This window comes from Haemorhous mexicanus, chromosome 32, assembly GCF_027477595.1.
Source record: "Haemorhous mexicanus isolate bHaeMex1 chromosome 32, bHaeMex1.pri, whole genome shotgun sequence".
In the NCBI taxonomy this organism is placed as follows: domain Eukaryota; kingdom Metazoa; phylum Chordata; class Aves; order Passeriformes; family Fringillidae; genus Haemorhous; species Haemorhous mexicanus.
The window spans coordinates 531,633-553,303 of NC_082372.1; the positions used below are offsets into that span (position 1 = coordinate 531,633).

Sequence of the window (21,671 nt, forward strand, 5' to 3'; positions counted from 1 at the left end):
TGGATCCGGAATGGGGACCCCCGTGTGTCCTCCCGCTCTGGGGGGCCTTGATAGGAACCCCAGCGGGGCACCCAGCGAACCCCAAAAGGTGCCAGGACCCTCCTAAGTCGCCCCACAGGCCCCAAGGACCCCCAAGCCCCACAGAAAAATTCCACCGAAAAAAGATCTGCGGAAAGCAGCCAGTCAGAGAAGGCACTGAACACTTTTTATTAAAGCACAGCGCTGGGCGCTGATGACTTCCCAGCTGCCAGGCCGGGCCCTGAGCCCAGCGCTGCCCCAGCCCCACCTGCCCCGGCTCCATCCCGGCTGCTCCCGCGGGAAGCGACGGCGTTGGGATAAGGAGGGGCCAAGGGGACGCACCAGGCCCGGGGGGAGCAGGGGAAGGGAAGGGGGAGAGGGAGGGGATAGGGAGAGGGAGAGGGGGAGAGGGAGAGGGAGAGGGAGAGGGAGAGGGAGAGGGAGAGGGAGAGGAGGAGGAGGAGGAGGAGGAGGAGGAGGAGGAGGAGGAGTGCAGAGGAAGGAGCGGGAGAAGGGCCGGAGACAAGAGAAAGAAGCAGGGTTAGAAAGGAGGGGAAGAGGGAGGAGACGGCGGAGGAGGGGTCGAGAGAGGAGCGGGAGGAAGAAGAGGAGCAGGAAACGGAAGAAGAAGATTCTCGATTGCAGCGCCCGCTGCATCTCTGGAGCCATGAGAGCATCTCCCCCACTCTGCGGAGAGCTCCATCTCTGGCCCCTGCGGCATCTCCCCCACTCCCCCCCGCACGGCGCAGGTGAGCAGGGAGGGGAAGCTCACCCCAGATATAGCGGGGGGTTCCTGGCGGGTTTTCTGGGGATTGTGGCTATGTGGACCTTGGAGGAGCCCCAGGCTAAACCGCAAATGCCGCTTGGTGGATAATGGGGGTCCAGGACGGCATTGGGTTTTTTCCTGGGGGATGGGGAGGGGCGCAGGTGGTTGCTGCCGGTGGTGGGCAGGGGGCTGTGGGATGGCCGGATCATCCCTAAGCGAGATCCTGGAGAAGGGGGACAGCAGGAGCCGCGGGACCCCCATCAGCCCAGGAAGGGGGACCCACGAAACACCAGAGTGTGAAGATCACAGAGGGAGAACTCCTGGGAGGGATTTTTTAGCTGAATGAATCTTGGTAGTTTGAAGAGTTTTAGGGAGACAACATGCCCGGTGACTTCCTGAGATGGACTGGGGCAGTGGAAGCCCCATCCCAAGGTGCTAACCCCTTGTTTTTCCTCTCAAAACAGGATTTGTCTTTCCCAAGCCATGGCTGGATGGAGGAGGAGGAGGAGGAAAAGCCCCAGAGATCCCGCACAAGGAGGGGCTGCAAACCCAGCCCAGGGAGCTGTGAGGAGGAAAGAGCCACCCTGAGCCAGGAAGGTGTCTGGAGATCCAGCCAGAGCTCAGAGCTGGTGGAGAAGCCTCATGGCAGGGAGAAGCTGCACAAGTGCTTGGAATGTGGGAACAGCTTCAGCTGGAAGTCAGATCTGATCCAGCACCAGGTGATCCACACTGGGGAACAGCCCCACACCTGCTGGGAATGTGGGAAGACCTTCAGTTGGAGCTCCCACCTGAATCGGCACCAGGTGATCCACAGTGGGGAAAAGCCCTATGAGTGCATGGAATGTGGGAACTCTGACCTCAACAAGCACCACAAGATCCACACTGGGGAATGGCTCTATGAGTGCTTGGAATGTGGGAAGAGCTTCAGCCAGAGCTCCAACCTCATCCGCCACCAAACAACCCACACCAGGGAATGGGCCTACAGGTGCTTGGAATGTGGGAAAGGCTTTAACTGCAACTTCCACCTCATGAGGCACCAGCAAATCCACACCAGGGAGAGGCCCTGAGTGTGGGAAGAGCTTCTCCGGGAGCTCTCACTTGACCCAACACCAACAGAGGCAGCTGTAAGGGAAGCCCTGCAAGTGCCCCGAGTGTTGGAAGAGCTTCGTGCGCTGCTCTAGCTCCATCCCCCATGCAAGGATCCACGTTGGATGATCCCCAGTGGCCCCTGTTGGGCAAAGCTCTGGTTATACATGGTCCTCACGAATCTGTTGTGTGGAGGCAAGGTGTTGGAGAGATTTCTTTCCCCTCTCCTTGTGCTGCTGTGATTTGGTTGGTAATAAATTCCCTCCCTGTGCCCGGGCTGGGTCTGTGATGCCCATTTTGGTGTTTGATGAGGGATCTCTCCCAGTTCTTTCCCAACCCAGGAACTCTTGGTTAAATTTTCTCTGCCATGTGCAGCTGCAGGGGGCAGGGACAGAATGGCTTTGGTGGGTTCCTGACATCAGGCCAGTGTCACCCAGGCCATGGCACCCCTGAGATCCCAGTCTGGTGGTGCATTGCCCCCTCCTCCTTTCCAGGCTGCAGTGTGATCTGAGAAATCCTTGTTCGGGCTTGTCCTTGGAAACGGCACCTGGGCTCAGCTCATTCCAAGCTTATCAGAAATACTGTCTGCTCCCAGGAACTGCAAAAAGGCTCCTGTTTTCCATATGGCCAGCCTTGGAAAATATTCCTCTTGTCTGAATGGCACAACATTCCTTTCTCCCTCTTTTAGAGGAAGTACTGTGGCCAGGATGAAACATCCTTGTGACTGACGCCCACTCTCTTGTGGCCCTATCAATAGTGGTCCAAAAGGAGACCCTTTGAGCTCTCCTGGGCCACCGTGGGCTGTGACCCTCAATCTCCCTCTGAGGGAGCCTCTCAGACCCAGCAAACCCTCGGGTTTGGTACGTCTGGAGGATCACTAAACCATGATGTGTCCTGGGCTGGTACCCTCACTCCTCAAGGCCCCATCCTTCACCCAGTGGGAGATGCAAAAGCAACTGAAAGAGGGATTTGAGTGACCTCCGAGGGGAATTTTTCACAGGTACCTTGCTTGCACTGTTTCTGTCTGTGTGCGTGCTCCTGCACTTATGCCATAGGAAGTTTGGGAGAAATAATGCTTTCTTAGATATGTAAGTACCTTGGATATCTAAGTTAGGCCTGTAAGCAAGGTTCACTTATAGTTATAAACTTATTTAAATGCTGCTAAGTGTTGTTCTTTTGCTAAATTGTTAATTGTAAGTTATAAGTTTAGTGTTGTTTTACTGTTAAGTTTCTAAATAGAATGTGGAAGTTATAGCTGTAAGTTAGGTTAAAGGCTAAGTGTTATTCCTCTGTTGAATTGCTAGCCCTAAGGTATAAGTTACGTTTTAAATTAAGGTAGAAATTGAAGTGTTGCTCAGTGTTGTTAATTTTTAGGCCTTGTTCCTTTTAATCTCTGCCTGCAGTGTCTTTTGTCCCATGCACTTAAACACAACACACACCCACTTGCACTCTCTTAGAGAGTTCTCAGTGCGTTTCTGTTTTGGTTGACTGGATTTTGTTTGGTTTTGTTGTTGCTTGTTTTCCCTTGTTGTGCCTCAGCTCTCCTGTAGGCAGTAGAGTGAATCTTGCCATTGATGCTTTGTTGCTAAACAATAAATCTGACTTTGCTCATGCCCTTGCCACTGATTTTTGACAAACACTGTTGTTCATGACTGCCCCGCAATGTCCCACATCTCCGAGGGCCCTGACACGGGCCCGTGTCACAAAGGGCCACGCCTGGCACCCAACAGCAGAGGGACAGACTGGAACGGGCACTGAGCAGCCCCGGCCTTGTGGCCTTGTAGCCCCTGCGGTGCCCAGAGCTCCGGGAGGCTTTGGCCACGGTGCCAGGCGACAGCCCCAGCCCCGCCCTGCAGAGCCCTGGGGCTGCTCGGGCAGGAGGAACTGGCCGGCCGGACGTGCCAAGGCCCTGTGGGCAGTGGCTCTGTGTCCCGCGGGAGGCCGGGCCGAGGGGTGTCCCTCGGGGCTCTGCCTGGGCACTGGGGCTCGTCACTGCCTCGCTCAGGGACACCCGGGGGCACCGAGCGCAGCCCCGGCGCCTTTGCCGGGCACGGGGAGCTAAACGGGGCAGAGACAGCGCGGAAACACCGAGTGCCTGCCCGGGGCACAGCCGGGGGAGAGCCGGGCTGGAAAGCCGGGAGAGGCTGCTCAGAGCTGGCCCAGGGACTTGGGCAGCTGGAGACAGAGCCCGGCTCTGAGCTGACTCTGAGCCAAACACCTGAGAAATGACAGCACGTTTTTCTAGACACACTTCTGTATTCTGCATTTTCTCAATGTGAGTTTCTGTTGTGTTTTGTTAAGTTGTTCCCCCTCAGTTATGAGTTGGACTGTTCTGTTTTCCCCCGTATCTGGTATGGTTCAGCCTTGGCTCACTCCACCCTCCTCCTCACTGCCCATCAACACCGCTCCTCCCATCCCTCAATGTATCCTTCCCGGACTCCTCCCTGGTGCCCTGCCTGTCACTTGGCGCCCCCTCCCTTCCCTCTAGAAAGTTCCAGCTGGGGCGTCGGGTGATTGGCTCAGGGGCCAGGTTTCCGCCCCTCATGTTCCCTTATTGGATGTTCCTCATTGTCACTCCCTCAGAGGCCAAACCCCTCTGCTTCCCATTGGCCCAAGGACTGTCTCCACCCTCATTTCTGGTGCCCCTCAAAAGCTGGTGTAAGTCGGGTTTGTGCTTTGTCTCCAGCTGTGGGTTCATCTTCTGGTTTGGGGTTTCCCAGTCAATAAAGGCTGCTTCAACCCTCAGCTGGAGTCCCTTTCTTTCCTGGCTGGATTGCTGCCGCGAGTCTCCCGTCCTACGTAGGGAGCTGTCTCCACCACAGAGTGGAGCAGTCGTCCCTAGGCGCTCTCTGGGTAACCCAAGCCTAAGGGAGTGCCCCCTACTGCAAGCAGCGTGCTGGGTGCTTGCCGGGCGGCTGTGGGGGTCGAGCCCTCTTCTGAGATCACTCGCTGCTTCAAGTTTCTACGAGGGAACATTTTTAATGTTTGTTTTACATTTTTTTACTTTTTAAAAGGTAATTTTTTTTTTAATGTGGGTGGAGGGATGGGCTGGGAAACATTGTGGGCATTTTCTATTCAATATATTTTCAAAACTGAGACGTGACAAGTTCACACTTTGACTCCAACAGCAGTGTCTGGTTCTGACTGCTCTGCTTTTCACGGTGAGATCTCAGTTCTTTCAAATCCAGCAGTCGAAGCCCTTGAAACTAGGAAAAGCTGGGAATCAGGTTAAAGCCCTTGGAGGGTTTGCTCTGTCCGTACATTCCTCATCACCCCTGGTGTCCGTTCAGCCTCTCCACTCCTGTCCCGGTGCACATTGCTGTGTTCAGAGTTCAGTACATGATTTTATAGATACATAGAGACCTATGATTATTGTATATGCAATTGTCCCGGAGTGAGTTGCTGTGATGGCACATTCCATGATCCTCTGCTTTGTGCCCCAAGAATGGTTATAGTGTCTTTAACCCCGTGAAGCCGGGACCGGCCGTGTGTTTGGCCAGGGCAGGAGAGGCTCCTTGTTCGCTGCGCAGGCGTTTTGCAGCCTCGCTGCTCGGGTTTTCCGCGGCTCTGTCTGCGCACCGTGCTTTTCTGTCCGGCTGAAAAGCTTTTCGGGCCAGGCAAACAAAGGATTTCCCCTTTCCTTGGTGGGGAGAGGCTGCTGCGGCGAGCCTCGGAGCTCCTAGAGGCGAACCGAGCAGCGGCTCTGTCGGAGCCCGGGGGCTCCGCGCGGGCAGGAGCGGAGCGGCGCCGCTGCAGCCCAAAGCCGCTGCGAGCCGGGCCGGGCCGGGAGAGAAAACAGCCCGAGGCTTCAGCGCCGCTGCTTCACCTGCCGGGACCGTGTCCGCGGAGCCCGGCTGGGGAGGACCTCAACGCCGGGCGAGCCCCGGGCTTTCATCTCCTCCGGGACAGCCCCTGGTTGGCTTTTCCTCTGGGGGAGAAGCCGGTGCCACCTGTACCCCGAGTCGTGAGCGGGGATTTCTCTGGCATTTTGGGTCTTTCTTCCCACGGTGTGTGTGGGAGGTAAGGGCTGACAACTCAGTGTCTGTTAATGTTGGTTTTTAATGGGGCTTTTTTTCATGCCTTGTGGGCATTCTATTTTTTAATAAACTGTTGGAGTTTTTTTCACTTTCATCTATTAACATTCATTTCCTGTTTATGGAAAGGGATTATTGGAACCCTGTAGAGGGGACAACACTTACTCCACAGTGTCCTCTATTAAATAGTCTCTCAAGCTGAGACACCCTACAAGTGCTTGGAATGTGGAATGAGCTCCAGCCAGAGCTCCCACCTGATCCGGCACCAGGAGATGCAAACCAAGGAACATCCCTGCTGGGGCTTGGAATGGGGGAAGGGCTTCATATGGAAGTCTGACCTGGCTACCAATCCATAGGATCCACCTCAGGGAATGGCCCTACAAGTTCTTGGAATTCGGGCAGAGCTTCCAGAAAGAACTCCCACCTCATCAAGATCAACAAGATCCACACTGGGGAATAGCGCTGTGAGTGTGGGGAGTGTGGAAAGGGCTTCAGCCTGAGCTCCGAGCTCATCACCTGCCAGCACATCCACTCTGGGAAGAGGCCCTACGAGTGTCCCGAGTGTGGGAAGAGCTTTGTGCGCTGCTCCAGCTCCATCCCCCATGGGAAGATCCACACTAGATGATCCCCAGTGGCCCCTGTTGGGCAGAGCCCTGATGATCCCTGATCTGTGTGATCCCTGTTGAGTGCAGGGAAGGTGTTGGAGAGATTTCTTTCCTTTCTCCTTGCTGCTGTGATTTGGTTGGTAATAAATTCACTCCCTGTGCCCAGGCTGGGTCTGTTTTGCCTGTGCCTTGCTCAGGATAGGACTGTTCCCGTTCTTTGTTCTTTCTCTCAGCTCCTGGGCCTCTCCTTCGTGTTTCCTCTCCCTGTACAGTTGCGGAGGGCAGGGACGGAGCAGTTTTGGTGGCTCCCAGCTTCCAGGCAGGGTCAGCCGAGCCGTGGATGTTCAAAGGGGTTCGTGGATGTTCCCTGTTTGGGGGACATCCTCACTGGAGCAGGGTGTCCCCCCTTGCTGCAGCCCCAGCCCTCAGGCAGTGCTCAGCCAGGCAGAGAACACCCTCAGATGTGGCCTCATTTTTGAGCACACCTGAGCCCCTCAAAATCTCCATCCCCATTTTGGGTTAACCTGAGCTCCTGGATATCTTGGACCCCATTTTTGGAGCTGTTTTGGGTACGCAGGTCCTGGTTTTGTTAGCAGGGAGGGTTCAGGGCTGGGTTTTGAGAGAAGCTGGTGGAAGTTTCCTTCATGTCCCACAGAGTCCATCCCTGTTGCCTGCCCGTTGCAGGCACCAGGGATGGACTCTGTGGGACATGAAGGAAGCTGGAGATGCCACATGCAGATATTCATGGGGATGCAATGATTCACCTGCAGCCACTGGAGAAGCCATGCTGGTACATGACTGTGTCTACAGTTGAAAGGTGTAGCTGGGTGTGTATATATTAATGGTATAAGGAAGGGTAAGACCAACTGCTGTCACATTTCTCTTCACAGAGAAGAGCAAGGTACAGTTCTTCCCAAGATTATTTCTGGGTTTCACATTCTCTGAACATCAGAGAAAGAAAACACAATTCTTATTTGCTGTGCCTGTGTTGTGCACAAGTAGATTGTAATATGGAGACTGTTTATCCAAAGTGATGGTGTTTTGTTTCCTTGACCTATCAGGGCCAAGTGTGTGTATGAGTTGGGACTGTTGGCTGACAGTCCCGAGAGTAATGAGATGAGTGCAATGGAGTGCAGTTGTGTGCAGAGTGAGTGCTTGGCAGATTCTGTTTAGATATAATATATATAGTATAGAATAATATAGTATAACAAAGTAATTAATTAGCCTTCTGATATCCATGGAGTCAGATTCATAATTCCTCTCCTTCGTCAGGGGCTCGTTTTACTCGGTAAGTGGTGACCGCAGACGTCTGCTGTAGCCTGCACTGCAGAACCAAGACCCTGAATTTGGGCGGAGTTCGCGGCCAGGCTGAGTACAGAAGAATCTGCCGAATCTTCCCAGAAGCGTGTCCGGATCCTTCGCGGGACAGACGGGAGAAGCCGCGGACAGCCTTTAGGACCCTGCGGACCCCGAGCAGTCCCTTAAATTGGACACTGCCGCCTGCTTTCCCCAGAGAGGTATTAACCCTTTCCTACGTCTCCCTAGGAAGAGACACAGTCTTTTCCGGCCGAGTTTGGCCCCCTAGCCTTAAAGGCGGGGCTGGGGAAGTTCTGGCAGGCACTGCCCGATTGGGTGGGCTTTGACTTTGGGAAGAAATGTCTGTAGACTTCAGCACTAGGTTTGTGGGGAGAGAGAGTCACTTTTAAGATATGGAGGAACCTGGTTTGTGACCATGGAGTCCTCAGAGAGGACTCAGAACTTTACGAGTTTTTTGACTGGGCCAGACGCCATGGCTTTCCGATGGGCATGAGCTCCTGCCTGAATTTTGTAGCCTGGTGGCCTTTGGACCGGTACTTTTGGGACTGGTAGCATCGGAGGGCGGGGGTGCATCGGCACTTTCATGTGTAAGCTGCGCTTTCCTCCATTCCGGAGAACAAAATCGCTGGGAGGAAGCACCCCGCCCTGCTTGGGAGGTGTTCAGCCGTCACGCCACTGCCTGGCCGGGGCCAGCCCTGCGGGCGCTGCCGCCTCCGCTGGCCCCGCCCGCGGCCGCCCCTCCGGCACAGCCCGCGATGGTTCCGGCCGTGGCGGCCCCGCCTGCAGCGCGGTGCGTCACCGCTCCGACCGCAGCGGCACCGCCTCCTGCGGCGGGGAATGTTGAAGCTGGGGACGATCCCCAGCACGCCCCACGCCTCCTGCCGGCCCGGCTCCCGTTCAGCATACCTGCTGTGAAGCTGGGGACGATCCCCAACCACCCCCGCCGCCTGCCGCCGGCCCAGTTCCCGCTAAGGATGACGCTGAGAACGGCTACCGGCTCACAGAACCGCCCCGAGAGCCGCCCGCGGCCCCCCTCCGGCGGCGGCTGCGACCAGCCCGGTTCTCCCCGAGGTGTTCGGGCTGTCCCGCGGCTGCCCCTGCGGGAGGAGCTGGGACAGCGGAAGGGGGCGTCGGCCTGTGCTCCAGGGGAAGCGCCGCTCGACAGCTGATTGCGGGAGCCTCTTGGCTGAACGCTTTGAAACTCGGTGTTTCTCTGGGGCGCGTTGTTTTTCGCGGGCCGACTCTGATTTGCTCGGGGGGGGATTCTCGCTGGGGTTTGGGGTGCATGGCTCTCCCCGTGCGCGCCAGCGGCGTGGGGAAAGTCATTTCCGGAGGTGCTGCCTCCGGTCCCGAGCCCCGAGGGAATGGGGATGGTGCCGCTGATCAAAGGGCTGGGCAACACTCTTTTGAATCGCGGGGGAGAACGGCGCAGCAGGGAGCGGAAGGCACTTGTTTGTGCTGGGCAAGTGAGGACCCTAAATCCATAATGGGGATTCACATTCCTGTAAAACTTCCTCATTCCCAGCCGCCGACACGGGCCGCTGGTTCCGGGGTGAGGGGGAAGAAGCGTTTGGCCACTCCTGTTGCCGAGACACTCGTAGCACGGTGGGGGCGGGTTGTGGGAACAAAGACCCCGCCCTATGGGCCGGGTCTGGGCCGCCAGGCCCGTCCCCCTACCTTTGACCCCCCCACCCGGCCCCGGGCCACCACTCCATGGGACGGGTCTGGTTTCCTTGACCCGCCCAACAAGGAGTATCTCAGGGACATAGGAACAGACATAGGAACAGAAATAGGAACAGGGGAAGAGGCCAATGGGGTCTAACAGCTTTTTGAGTGAAGCATCTTGTGTCTCCTAAAAACCAGGGATGCCCCCCCAGGGTGTCCACACTGGCACGTGGAGGTGACCCCACGCCAGGGGAGGTTTCCAGCAGCACCAGGAGCTGGTGAGTCCAGTCCCCACTGGGGACCACATTAGGGTCCCAAGAGCTCCTGCTGGCTCCTGCTGGCCCTGGAACCACCTCAGCTGCACCTATGCAAGGTGAAAATCCATCACAGAGCAGAATATGCAGCTGGGGCTGGCCTGGGAGCTTCAGGGCCCCAGTGAGGTGGACACGCTGGGGGACACTGGGAGAGAACAGGGAGACGCGGGGGGGTATGGGGAGAAAGAGGGTGTAGGGCTGTTGTGGCACTAAGAGTGAGTGGAGCAGGCTGGGGAGCACTGAGAGGGCATGGGCAGAACTAAGTGAACTGAGAAAGAATGAGAAAACTGGAAAGGGACTGGAAATTGATTGGGAGGGATAGAGGGAATCCTAGGGACTAGGCTTGAACAGGAAGGGAATGGGACTGAACTGAGCAGAACAGATTGGGACTTGGATGGCCTGGATGAGAACTGGAAGGGACTGGATGGGGGACAGATGGAGGGCACTGGGAAGGGCAGGGAATGAAGTGAGAGGCACTGGGAGTTTGAGAATCTCTGCATCCCTGTGGATCTCTGTGTAGGGTCAAAAATGGGACATCATGCCATGATCAATGTGATCAACTGAAGCCAATTTATTGTTCAAATAGGTTACATTTATATCATGTTCTACTGTTCATGCGCCCTAAGCTAATACATGATTGGTTAAGTCTCTGCACGTCTCAAGCTGTCAGCTAATTGCTTAGTTTTCTTTCTTCATGCGCTCTGCTGTGGCTTTTAGTTCTGTCTTCATATCCTGGCTTCCATCCTGGACTTGTTTACTTCTGAGTAGGCTCTTCCTCTTTTGTGTCCTTAAGGCTGCTGCAACCTCCTACTCAGTCTCAATGAAGGCTGGGTTGTGCACATGTCCACAGTTCTGCAAGAAACCCTCAACAGATCTCCAGGGGCTGTGGGGGGATCTCTGCATCCAGCACCTCTATCTTTGGAACCACCAGGGAATTGCTCTGCTGGACATGGAGGAAGCTTCCAATAGCTTCTCTCAGAACCCACCCCTGGAGCACCCCCACTACAAAAAACAGGCTGTGAAACCCAAAACAGCTCTAAAAATGGGGTTCCAGGTATTCAGGAACTCAGGTGAACTCCAAGATGGGTATTGAGCTGTCCAGTGGCTCAGGTGAGTCCAGAAATGAGGCCCCAGGTGAGGGCATTCTCTGCTTGGCTGAGCGCTGCCTGAGGGCTGGGGCTGCAGAAGGGGGGACACCCTCCTCCAGCGGACATGTCCCACAAATGGGGCAACCCCCAAAAAGTCCCTTGGAACTCCTGGGGCTGGGCTGGTCCTGCCAGAATGCTGGGAGCCACAAAAATTGCTCTGCCCTTGCCCTCTGCAATGGCACAAGGAGAGGAAATACAAGGAAAGGGCCAGGAGGACAGAGAAACACCGGGAGAGATCCCACCCTGAGCACTAGCACGGGCAAAACAGACCCAGCCTGGGCACAGGGAGTGAATTTATTACCAACCAAATGAGAGCAGGACAAGGAGAAGGGAAAGAAATCTCTCCAACACCTTCCCCCTACAAAACAGACCTCATGCAGAACACTGGTCACCAGAGCTCTTCCCAACGGGGGTCACGGGGGATCATCCACTGCAGATCCTCCCATGGGAGACTGAAGCGGCATGCTTTGACGAGTCCCAGAGAGCAACCTGTGCTTTCAAGGCCAAGAGCATGCTTGCTAAAGGAGCCGGGAAAGGAGGGGAGGGACAGGTCTTTCTTTAGAGATCCAAAAGCCCTTTATTGCCAGGAAGAGGGTCCAGGGACAAAGACCCAGCAAGGTCAAGGACACAGGGTTAAATATGGAAAAAGGGGTTTGTATTTGAAGGCCAAGAAGTAATGGAAACAGGGAAAAGTGGTGCAGAGGAAGGGTGGCAAACTAGGGGAACCAATGGGATAACAGGAACAGAACACTGCAGCAAACTGGGGCCAATGGGGATCAGGTGAGGGAAGAACATTCTAAGGGGATACAAATATAGTAAAAAGGGGCTGAACGGGGGTAATGTCAACTGGATAAACCAATGAAATTTAACACATTACATGTGAACACATTACATGTGTCTACAGAGGCCTATAGGAGGGAGGCTCTTGTAACCCTAACCTCAGAGGGGTGTTTCTCCTTGCTTATTTCTGCCCCTCCAGAGCTGAGGCATTACAGCCCCACTGGCAGGCCCCTGAGTCTCCACAGGGGATGGAGTTGAAGCAGTGCACGAAGCTCTTCCAGCACTTGGAACACTCATAGGGCTTCCCTTACTGGTGTGTCCGTTGGTGTTGGGTCAAGCCAGAGCTGCTGGAGAAGCTCTTCCCACACTCCCCACACTCATAGGGCCTCTCTCCAGTGTGGATGCGCCGGTGCAGGGTGAGATGGGAGTTGCGGTTGAAGCCCTTCCCACAGTCGGGACAGCGGAAGGGCCTCTCGTCAGTATGAGTCCGTTGATGCAAGAGGACATGGGACTTGCTCCGAAACCTCTTCCCACACTCGGAACACTCATAGGGCCTCTCGCCAGTGTGGGTCCTCCGGTGCCGGATCAGGTCGGAGTGCCAGCCAAAGCTCTTCCCACATTCCAAGCACTCGTAGGGCTTTTCCCCAGTGTGGATCCTCTGGTGTTCCATCAGGCTGCAGCTCTGTCTGAAGCTCTTCTTACACAAAAAACACTCATAGGGCCGTTCCCCAGTGTGGATCCTCAGGTGCCGGATCAGGTTGGAGCTGTCTCTGAAGCTTTTCTCACATTCCCCACACTTGTAGGGTTGTTCCACCTGTTCCCCAGTGTGGATCATCTGGTGCCGGACCAGGTGGGAGTTCCGGCTGAAGCTCCTACCACATTCCAAGCACTTGTGGGGCTTCTCTGCCAGCTCAGAGCTCTGGCTGGACCTCGCACCACCTTTCTGGCACAGAGGGGGTCTTTCCTTCTTGCAGCTCCCTGGGCTGGGTTTGCAGGCCCTCCTCGTGCAGGATCTCTGGGGCTCTCCCTTCTCCTCCATTGGCCCAAGGCTTGGGAATGCAAATCTTGGTCTGGGGGGAGGAACAATAATGAACACCTTAGGCTGGGGTTCCTCCTGCCTAAGTTCCTCTCAAGAAGTGACCAGATATTGTGTGTCCATAAAAATCTCCAAACGCAAAGGTTAAGCCCCCAAAAAAATCCTCACAGGAGATTCACCTCTCTTGTTTTTCCACTCTGGGTTTTGGGATTTCCCTTCCCATGGCTGATGGGGTTCCTGAGGCTCCTATATTCTGAGGTCTTGCTTACAGATGACCCAGGGAATTTTAGGGTCCCAGTGATCCCTTCAGCCCTGACTCCCTGTAAGAGGGTTCCATGGGTCCCAGGGGTCCCCCAACTCCAGAATCTTCTCCTCCACCCTTCCAGACGCCGTGGGTCCAACAACTATGGGATTGCCCCTCTCCACTCTCACCACTCCAGGGGTCCTGCAGTTCCCCTCCACCACTCTCCTGGGGGGGCCCCAAGACTGATATGCTCCTCCTGGCAATACCTGGTAATGATCTTGTGGATCCCCAAATATCCCCCCAAAGCAGAATTTGTGATTCAGCTTTCAGGTCCTGCAAGACCCAAACTTTCCCCCCACCAGAATCACAAGGCCTCCCAGGGGCCACAAAGATATTTGGGTCTTGATTCTGGAATCTGCCAACTCCAAACACTTCCCTTAGAAGCATCCCTCTGGAGGACTCCCTGATACATGTGGGGTGAGCTCCCCCTCCCTAGTCACCAGCACAATGGAAACTTGTGCTTCTCCTTCTGCTCCTCTTCCTCGTCTCCCCCTGCCCTCCTCCTCCGTGACCAACCCAGATCCCCCTTTCCCACCTCCCTCTGTCCCACAGCTAATAAAGCATCACCGGCTGCTGGGTGGGGGGAACCAGCCCAAGGAGCTCCCCAAGGATGGACAAGGGGTTTGGGGAACCCCCCAGTGTGGATCCATCCCCACCCACAGCCCTGGGGAATTGCTCCAGGGATCGAGTGATGGGGACAAAAAGGGACCACCACGGGAACCCCTTTCCTGCTGTCCCCCCTCCCGTTATCCACCTCTCCAATCCTTTGTCTATCATCCCCTCTAAATCCCAGCTTCCCTCCGGCTTAGTTTAGGGCTGACCCACCCCTGTCCCTCGCACTTTTAGTGTCCTAAACACTCTTTTGTGGCTTCTCCCCCTTTTCCCATTGTGTTGAAAAGAATGAGATGAACGTGTCTACAAAAGAATGGTGTGAATCTCCTTTGAGATAGAGGAAGGGACTTGTAGATAAGGAAGTGACAGGAGAAACCATCAGTTTCAGAAAATATAATTATTTGACATGGACTCCTGCTCAGCCAAGGTCCTGCTAAATTCCTGACCCTCCAGAAAAATAACAAAGATTTAACAGAGACATTATTATCATATGTGAAAAAAAGGGGATAATGTGGAGGTAGTTTCCACATTCTCCCAGAGGTAATTAAGGATATGGGCACCCAGGAGGGCAATAAGGGAAGTGAAGAAGGGATTTCCACAACAGGGGATGGATGGTGTTGGAGTGCTGGGAAGGGATTGGGTGAAGGGGAGTGTGCAGGAATATGGTTAAGGCAAGAAGCAGCAGGAGGAATCTATGTGGTATGAAAAAGGAAGATGGAAAAGAGAAGGAAAAGAATGAACTGTGAGGATTGGGAATGTTCAGCACCATCTTATCCTCGAAATTTGCCAGGTAATCCAGGACCAATTACAGATCCATTCTATGCCCCGTTTCCAGGACAGGAAAACAAGGAGGTCAGGATTTCAGGGGGTTTCTCTGTGGTGGGCAGCGGCAGCACCGGGCGCAGAGGTGCGGGACCGGGAGCACGGGCTGGGGGCCTGTGGGGAGCTGCGGGGCCAGGCCGGGGCTGTGGGGCAGCCGGGGCTCAGCGCCAGGCACTGCCTGACCCCACCAGCCCCAGGCAGGGCCGGCAGTGGCCCCCGGCCCCCAGGAGGCTGCGGGACGCCCCGGCCGCTGCCCGGCCCCGTGGAGCTGCCGGCACTGCCCGCCGGGGGGGCACCTTTGGACACTGCGGCAGGACAGGGACCGGCTCTGGGATACGTGCTTGGGAGGGGACCCTGAGCACAAGGAGGAGGACAAAGGAACATCTGGGAAGTGTGGATTATAAGAAAAGGATTGAGATATTGTTTGGGTCGCTGGAGAAACAAATGATTTTGCAGAAAGCTCAGCAACTGTCAGAGGATGAGCACCCACAGGCACTGAGGGGAGCTGCAGGAGTGGCACAAGAAGGCCCTGCAGCACTTGGGCACAAAGGCACAGCAGGGGAATGCAAGAAGGGAGCAGAAAAAGGCCAAGCTGAAGGCAATGGCCAGGGCAGAGTCTCTACAGCCCCTGAGGGATCAACCCCAGGGCCCAAGGGGGCCCCAGCACCCAGGGGACGCACTCGGCCACAAGCACCTGGCAGAGGCATTGCCCTCCTCGACAGGGGAGAGCCCACCCAAACTGCCCCTGGCAAGGAATCAGGGCTCCAGCTGCAGGGCACAAGGACACTGCAAGCAGAGACAGCAGCACCCTCAGGACGAGCAAGGCCACCCCTTGATAGGGACGTGGACTGGCAGGGGTGTCACAGCTCCCATCACACCAGGGCCCCACCACGCTGGAGCTCTTGAGCACATTCAGGGTGGGTCTGCATTGAGAGGAGGCCTTTCCTGATGGACACAGGGGCCTCTCAATCCACTAAAGTGTAAGTCAATGTTAAACAAGGCCATGCCAAAGGAATTCTTGCACTAAAATGTTTAACCCAGTGGCCAGAGTGGCCTCATTGTCTGCAGAATTGTGCAGCCACAGCTCTAATGGGAAATGAGGCCTGAAAACTGACAACAGGAGGATCTCCTATTGCTCAAGTCTGGCAAGTCTCAAAATGGATGAGCAGCGCTCGGTTATTACAGTATGGAACTTGTTCAATGGCACAGGAGGATTTAGAACTGAGGACAGGGCAAGAGTTTAACCCAGCCCCCTGTCTGAACAGCCTGGACAGCAGCTGGCAAGGAACCCAGGACTGCATTCAAGGGACAGAGCTCAAGACCCAGGCTAGGAGAGACTGAGGAGACATTCCCTGGCCTGAGGGAGAAAATGTGTTTATGGATGGCTCTGCAAGTGCAGCAGATGGGAAAAGAGCTTCAAGACACGCTATTGTTAAGGAAGGGGAATCAGACAAAGTGCAGGTCACTGCCCCATGCTCAGCTCAACCGGCAGAGCTGTGGGTGCTTGTGAGAGCTTGGAACTGAAATGTCCTGAGCAGGAAGGCTTCAATATCTTCTGCTGACACCATGTCACCTAACAGGGGGCAAAAGCAATTCTCACTGCTTCAGCAACCACTGCATCACTTATTAAGGTATTTTTAAAAATAATAATTTAAAATTTTATTTATAAAAAATTTTTATTTCTCTGCTTGCACTTCATTTGCCTTGGCTTTGGGGAAAGGAGTTTTAAATTCTTTTTTTATAGGATGTTAGACCACTCAACAGAGTTGAGCTTAACATGTTAATAGACTGGGAATAGCCCAAAAGATACCCACAGAGATAAGGACCAGCAACAAAACATCAATGCCCAGCAGCAAACAGCAACCAACAGCTACCCCAGACACTGCCCCCGGCAGAGCTGGAGACACCTGGTCTGGAAAAGGCTGAGAAGGAAATCCAGGAGTGTGCACCTAATTAACATCGAGGGGAAGAAATGCGGGTCCAGCATCAAAGGGGAAGAAATTCGGGTCCAACCAAATACCAAGAATTACCCAACTTTGAAACAATGAACATTAAACAATGAACATTAAACGAATGGATTTATATTGGGTCAGACTGTAGAAAGTTTAGGGAAATCAAGTAAAACTCACATGTCATGGAATGATTTTCTCTGCACACCCGGGCTACGAGTGGATGAAATGATTTCTGTTGCACATCCTTGCCAGAATCAAGTAATGCCTTGATTTTCTAACGCTAAAAATATTGTTGGAGAGTTTTTGTTCTTCCTCCAGATTTGGTGCTAAGATTACAACATGAGAATGTCTTTTTCTTAACAATCCTACTTTTATATTGTCAGTTAGGCTTGGGACAGGGGTGTGAGAACCAATTTTTATTCTTAAGGGATGTAGCAGAAATTTTTATTCCTTTGGGGGTTTTTTGTGTATATGTATGAGTAGCCCATAGTGACGGCAAAATTTTGGTATGGGTTCTTCGATATTCACTTTAGGCTGCATTTTAAAAACCTAGAAGAGCTTTAAAGGTGACCCTTTAACTTGTAAACAGTTGACAGAATATTGTTTAAAAAAAGCAGAAATATAAAAGCAGTAGAGGGGAGGGAACACATGAGATAGCAGATTGCTGCACTGGAACACAGGGTTCAGTTTCAGGCAGGTGGGAGAGGAGCTTTAGAAATGCAAATTAACACTGCTGGGCAAAGTGTGCACTATGTACCTGGGTCTCTTGGGGAGGAGTGGGGGGAGGAATTGGGCTGACTGGACTCTGTCCCTTACCCCAAGCTCTCGCACAGCTCAAGGCAGAGCCCATTCTGAGGATATCTGACTCTGCAACAGAAATGAGTGTAGCTGCAGAGAGAAACAGCAAATGGAGAATGTTGGGAAAACTTCACTAAAATAAGTGGGCAGGAATCATCCTTCTGTCCACTCCAACATGAGCTGTCACTGTCTATTCTATATAGGGTGTATTAGGGCACTGGGGATTTTTGCTACCAAAAATTCAGGGAAATCAGTTGGGAATCCAAGTATTTGATGATTTAATTAGATAAAAGCAATCAGTTGATGCAGCCCTGACTCCTGAGGGAGCACCCAAAAATGGGGAAAAGATGAATGGCCAGCAGAACAAATCCTACAACACCACAGACCAGCCCCTGGGAACCCGAACCAATTCATATCAGGAGCCACAGAACCCATTTCTCATTTCAATGGCATCCTTAGATTACAAGCTGTCCTCAAAATAATAACCAACCAGACAGCTCCAGGTCCTGACTTTCCTGCTGACCAATCCACTGAAATGAGGAACACAACATTTCACCAGGGGATGGGATCACATCATCTGTTAGCAGAAAAAGGAGGAGTTTGTGGAAAATTAAATTACTCAAACTGCTGTTGCAAGGAGATGACAACAGAAAAGTAGAGAAACAGATAACAAAGGAAATAAGAAAGCAGATCATATACAGATCCAAGCGTAGAAAGGATGGGAATGGGACATGGTTTCGTGGCTCCCTGGCAGACCATGGGTTAAACGTATGCTATTTCTCCTCTTATGTGCTACAGCAACTCTCACCTTTTCACCATGCTTGACACCTTGAGAATGCAGCACATTCAGAAGGTGAGCAAGGGGATTGTTATAGATGAGTAATATAACGATTGGCTCTCAGAATTAAGAGATGAAAATTTCGTGTATGTTAAGAGAAGTTTTGTTGATGTATGTTTATGTTATTGTAGTTTGCTATTTGGACAACCTCTGTTCTCCTCGTTGTCCCCTATCCCCTCCTATACTGTTGCCACTGGAGAGCCTCGGTTGTCAGGGCTGTCAGGGTCACATGGAGGGAGGGTGGGCACATGTGCCGCTTGCATGGGGCAGGTAGAAATGGGGAACACCTCACCTCCAATCGAGTAGCATGAAGTTCTCCACCAATGACGGCCAGGAAGAGTTGACTGGCATCTGGGAGGTGCCAGGATTGGCTAAAGAGACACCAGCATAGGAAAGGGGGAGCAGGCATTTAGTGGATGAGCATCTGGCAGACAGCCATGCTGGCAGCACTCTCCCTTTTACCTTACTCAGTCCTTTGTTGTGTTTGTTTTAGTTTAATAAACCTTTAAAATATAAAAGGTAGCGGTCATTTCTCACACGTATGCAGGGGGCAGCCAGGCCTCCTGATCCAGAAACGGCTACAAAAGGACAGGGAATGAGGTAATTGAAAATAATCCCAAAATCAAAGAAGACCCAGGAAGAAAAAATAGTCAATGTGAGAATCTACCTGGAGATAGGGCCAGGGACTTGTAGAAACAGGAGAAACCATCCGTTTCAGAAAACGTTACTAATTAACACAGACTGCTGCTCACACTAAGTCCCGCTAAATTCCTGAGCCTCGATAAGAAAAAGAAAAAACACTTAACAGAGCCACGAATATCGGATCTTATCGGGGGGGGGGGGGGGGGGGGGGGGGGGGAAGGTTTCATCTTTAAAGAGACATGCAGTTGGCGGGTCGGGAAGTCTGAACCTTCCAAGTACCTCAGCCAGTGGGCAAAGGGAGAGGGAGGTACTGCTGGAAAAATATAAAGGAGGCTGCATTTAAGAGACCGCACGGCAAATGCCCCACGGCCTCTCCCTCTGCTCAGCAATAAAGTCACTTTTACAGGACTCCTCTGCCTCCTCCGGGCACAGAAACCTCCGCCGACGTGAATTTTCCCGCACAGCCCCGGCGACGAGGCAGCCCCCTCTGTCCCAGCCACAGGAACCGGGCCGAGCCGGCGCCGCTCCGGCAGCGGCTCCTGCCGAGGCAGCGGCGGGAAGGAGACCGCGGGCAGCCGCTCCCGCAGCGCCCTCAGCCCAGGGGCCACACGGGCCGGACACGGCACAACCAACCCGCCTGAGCCCCCTGCCGCCCCCGAGGCCCGCAGCGAGCCCCGAGCCCCCGCACAACCCAGCGCGGCTCCCACCTGCGCCGCGGTCGCCTCCGAGCTCCGCCGCCGCCTCCCCGGACTCCGGCCGCTGCTGCCGCCGCTCCCGGGCCCGCACAGACGCGCCGCCAACGGCGCCCCTGCGCAGCCACCGCCGCCCTCAGCCCGGCACCGGGGCCCTGCTCCGCCCCGCTCTCACCAATCAGCGCGCCAGAACCGCGACTGACGGTACAACCGGCCAATCGCAGCCAGGGGCGGGCTCTGCACACGGCACAGCCTCGCCTCAAGGCGCGAAAGAGAGCAGAAGGAAAAAGGCAGGAGAGGAAAGAACAAGAAGGAACAAGGGCGGAATGAGAAGGGAAAGGAACGTTAATGGATGGACAGAACAAGGAGAGGAAGGAAGGTGGACACGGAGAGGATGGGATTTACCTCCGTGCCAGAGGGAAGGGGAAGGAGATTCCCCCCGCAGTCCTTCCCTGGAAGGACAGCATCGGTAGCGAGGTTGTCCTGCAGCCAGAGACCATCCTGGGCTGCGAGATGGGGCAGGAGGGAGGGGGACATGGGCAGTGACTTCCTCCTCACCTTCTTCAGTGTCCCAGGTCATCTTCCTTCTTCTTACAGCCTCCTCCATCTCCATTCAGACAAAGTTTGGGATTGACAAATCCTGACTTGGGGGAAAAACAACGTGTTAGCACCTCGGGTTTGACGGTCCTGCTGCCCAAGTCCAGCTCTAGAAGTCATCACCGCATTCACCATTGGTTGGGCCCAGACACTGCTCATCTTCAGCCTCCCCCACCCCTCTAGGCTGTCGGGGGACTGCCAGCTCCAGGACTGCCCCTTGCAACTCTCCCCACTCCCAGTGAGCCCCAAAACCGATGTCACCACCGCCCCCCCCCCCCCCCCCCGTACTGGGCGATCACACCGTGGATCCTTTAAGAACACCCCCAATGGGCATTTGCGGCTCAGCTGACGGGTTCTGTGAAATCCAAACATCCCCTCCCTCACAAAATGCCCTCCTGGACACTCCCTGAGATGTAGGACGAGCTCCCTCTTCCCGCTCACCTGCAGGATGTGGAGGGGGATCGATGCCGCCTGCCGGGATCAGCGGGAGCTGCGATCACAGTGGGTGGGCGGGGGAACCGCGTGGTTCCCCAGCTGCTCCTCCTCTTCCTGGTACTGTTGTTGCTCCTCCTTTTCCTCCTCCTGGTACTTTCTCCCTCTTCTAAATCCCCCTCCTTCTCCCTGTCCACCCCAGACACCCCTTTCCCACCCTCCTTTGCCCCACAGCCACCACAGGACTGGCTCTTGGGTGGGGAGAACCCCCCATGAGCCCCGTTGGGATGGGCAGGGGGCTTTGTGTGGAACCCCTCCATGGCCCACGGGAGCCCCAGAGAATCACTCCAGGGATCAAGTGATGGGGACTCAAAGGGATCCCCAAAAAATTGCCATTTTTCTGTTGCCTCAACTTTCCCTTCCATCTCACATCATTCCCCACACCCACAGACCCCTCAAACTCAATGTGGGGGTCCCATGCCTCTCTCACTCTCTTGGGACTCCAAGACCCCTTCTTTCTTCTACTCCTTTACCGCTTCCCCATCATTTCCCCAACCCCACCCCCATCCCCCATGCTTGGTTTTGTGGGATCCCATTCCAACTTTCCATCAATTATGGCAGGTCCCCCTGGCAGCTTTTTCCTGGGAGGAATCCCTGAGTTTTAGGATTTTTGGAGTGCAGTTTTGGAGTGTGACAACTCTCTCTGGCTTTCCCCTCCCTCTTGTGGCCTCTCAGCGGCCCATGACAGCCTGGGGGTGCTGGGATTTCCCTCCTGGGAACAAGGATGTTCATCCCTTTTCAGGAGCCCAGTGCCCGGCTGAGGCTCCAGGTCAGGGAGTCCTTGAGCAGCTGCCCCAGAACCTCCCCCAGGTTCTCCCAGCACAGCCGGAGCCTCTCGGCCTGGGGTCCCCAAAGGCCTCAGCAAGCCCCAAGTGCCTCCCAGGAACCCTCAACTCCCTCAAACCCAGCATCCCCCACATTGCCTGCAAGCTCCCCCCCATGGCACCAGCCATGGCCATGTCCCCATGTGTCACTGCCCATGTCCCACCATGTCCTCATCCATGGCTGTCTCCCCACCATGTTTCCATCCCTGTCATTGCCCCCCACACCTCCATTTGTGCCTGTGTCCCCCCATGTCCTTACGAATGGCCCTGTCCCCCTCCATGTCCATGTGTCCTCAATATGTACATCCCCCCATGTCTCCAACCACGTC

The 21,671-nt window shown here is 54.6% G+C and overlaps 1 long non-coding RNA gene and 2 pseudogenes across 1 annotated transcript; 1 reads left to right on the forward strand and 2 right to left on the reverse strand.

Annotated features, from left to right (window-relative positions):
• LOC132340443 (zinc finger protein 850-like) overlaps positions 1 to 12,772 on the reverse strand; it is a 35,856-nt pseudogene extending 23,084 nt beyond the window's left edge.
• LOC132340595 (zinc finger protein with KRAB and SCAN domains 1-like) lies at positions 584 to 3,481 on the forward strand (annotated as a pseudogene).
• On the reverse strand, positions 4,830 to 8,869 carry LOC132340641 (uncharacterized). Its single transcript, XR_009489958.1, has 2 exons — positions 8,733 to 8,869; positions 4,830 to 7,969 (listed from the first exon to the last, which is right to left on the reverse strand). It is a non-coding gene; the product is annotated as an uncharacterized LOC132340641 (long non-coding RNA).
• Positions 12,773 to 21,671: the final 8,899 nt, after the last annotated feature.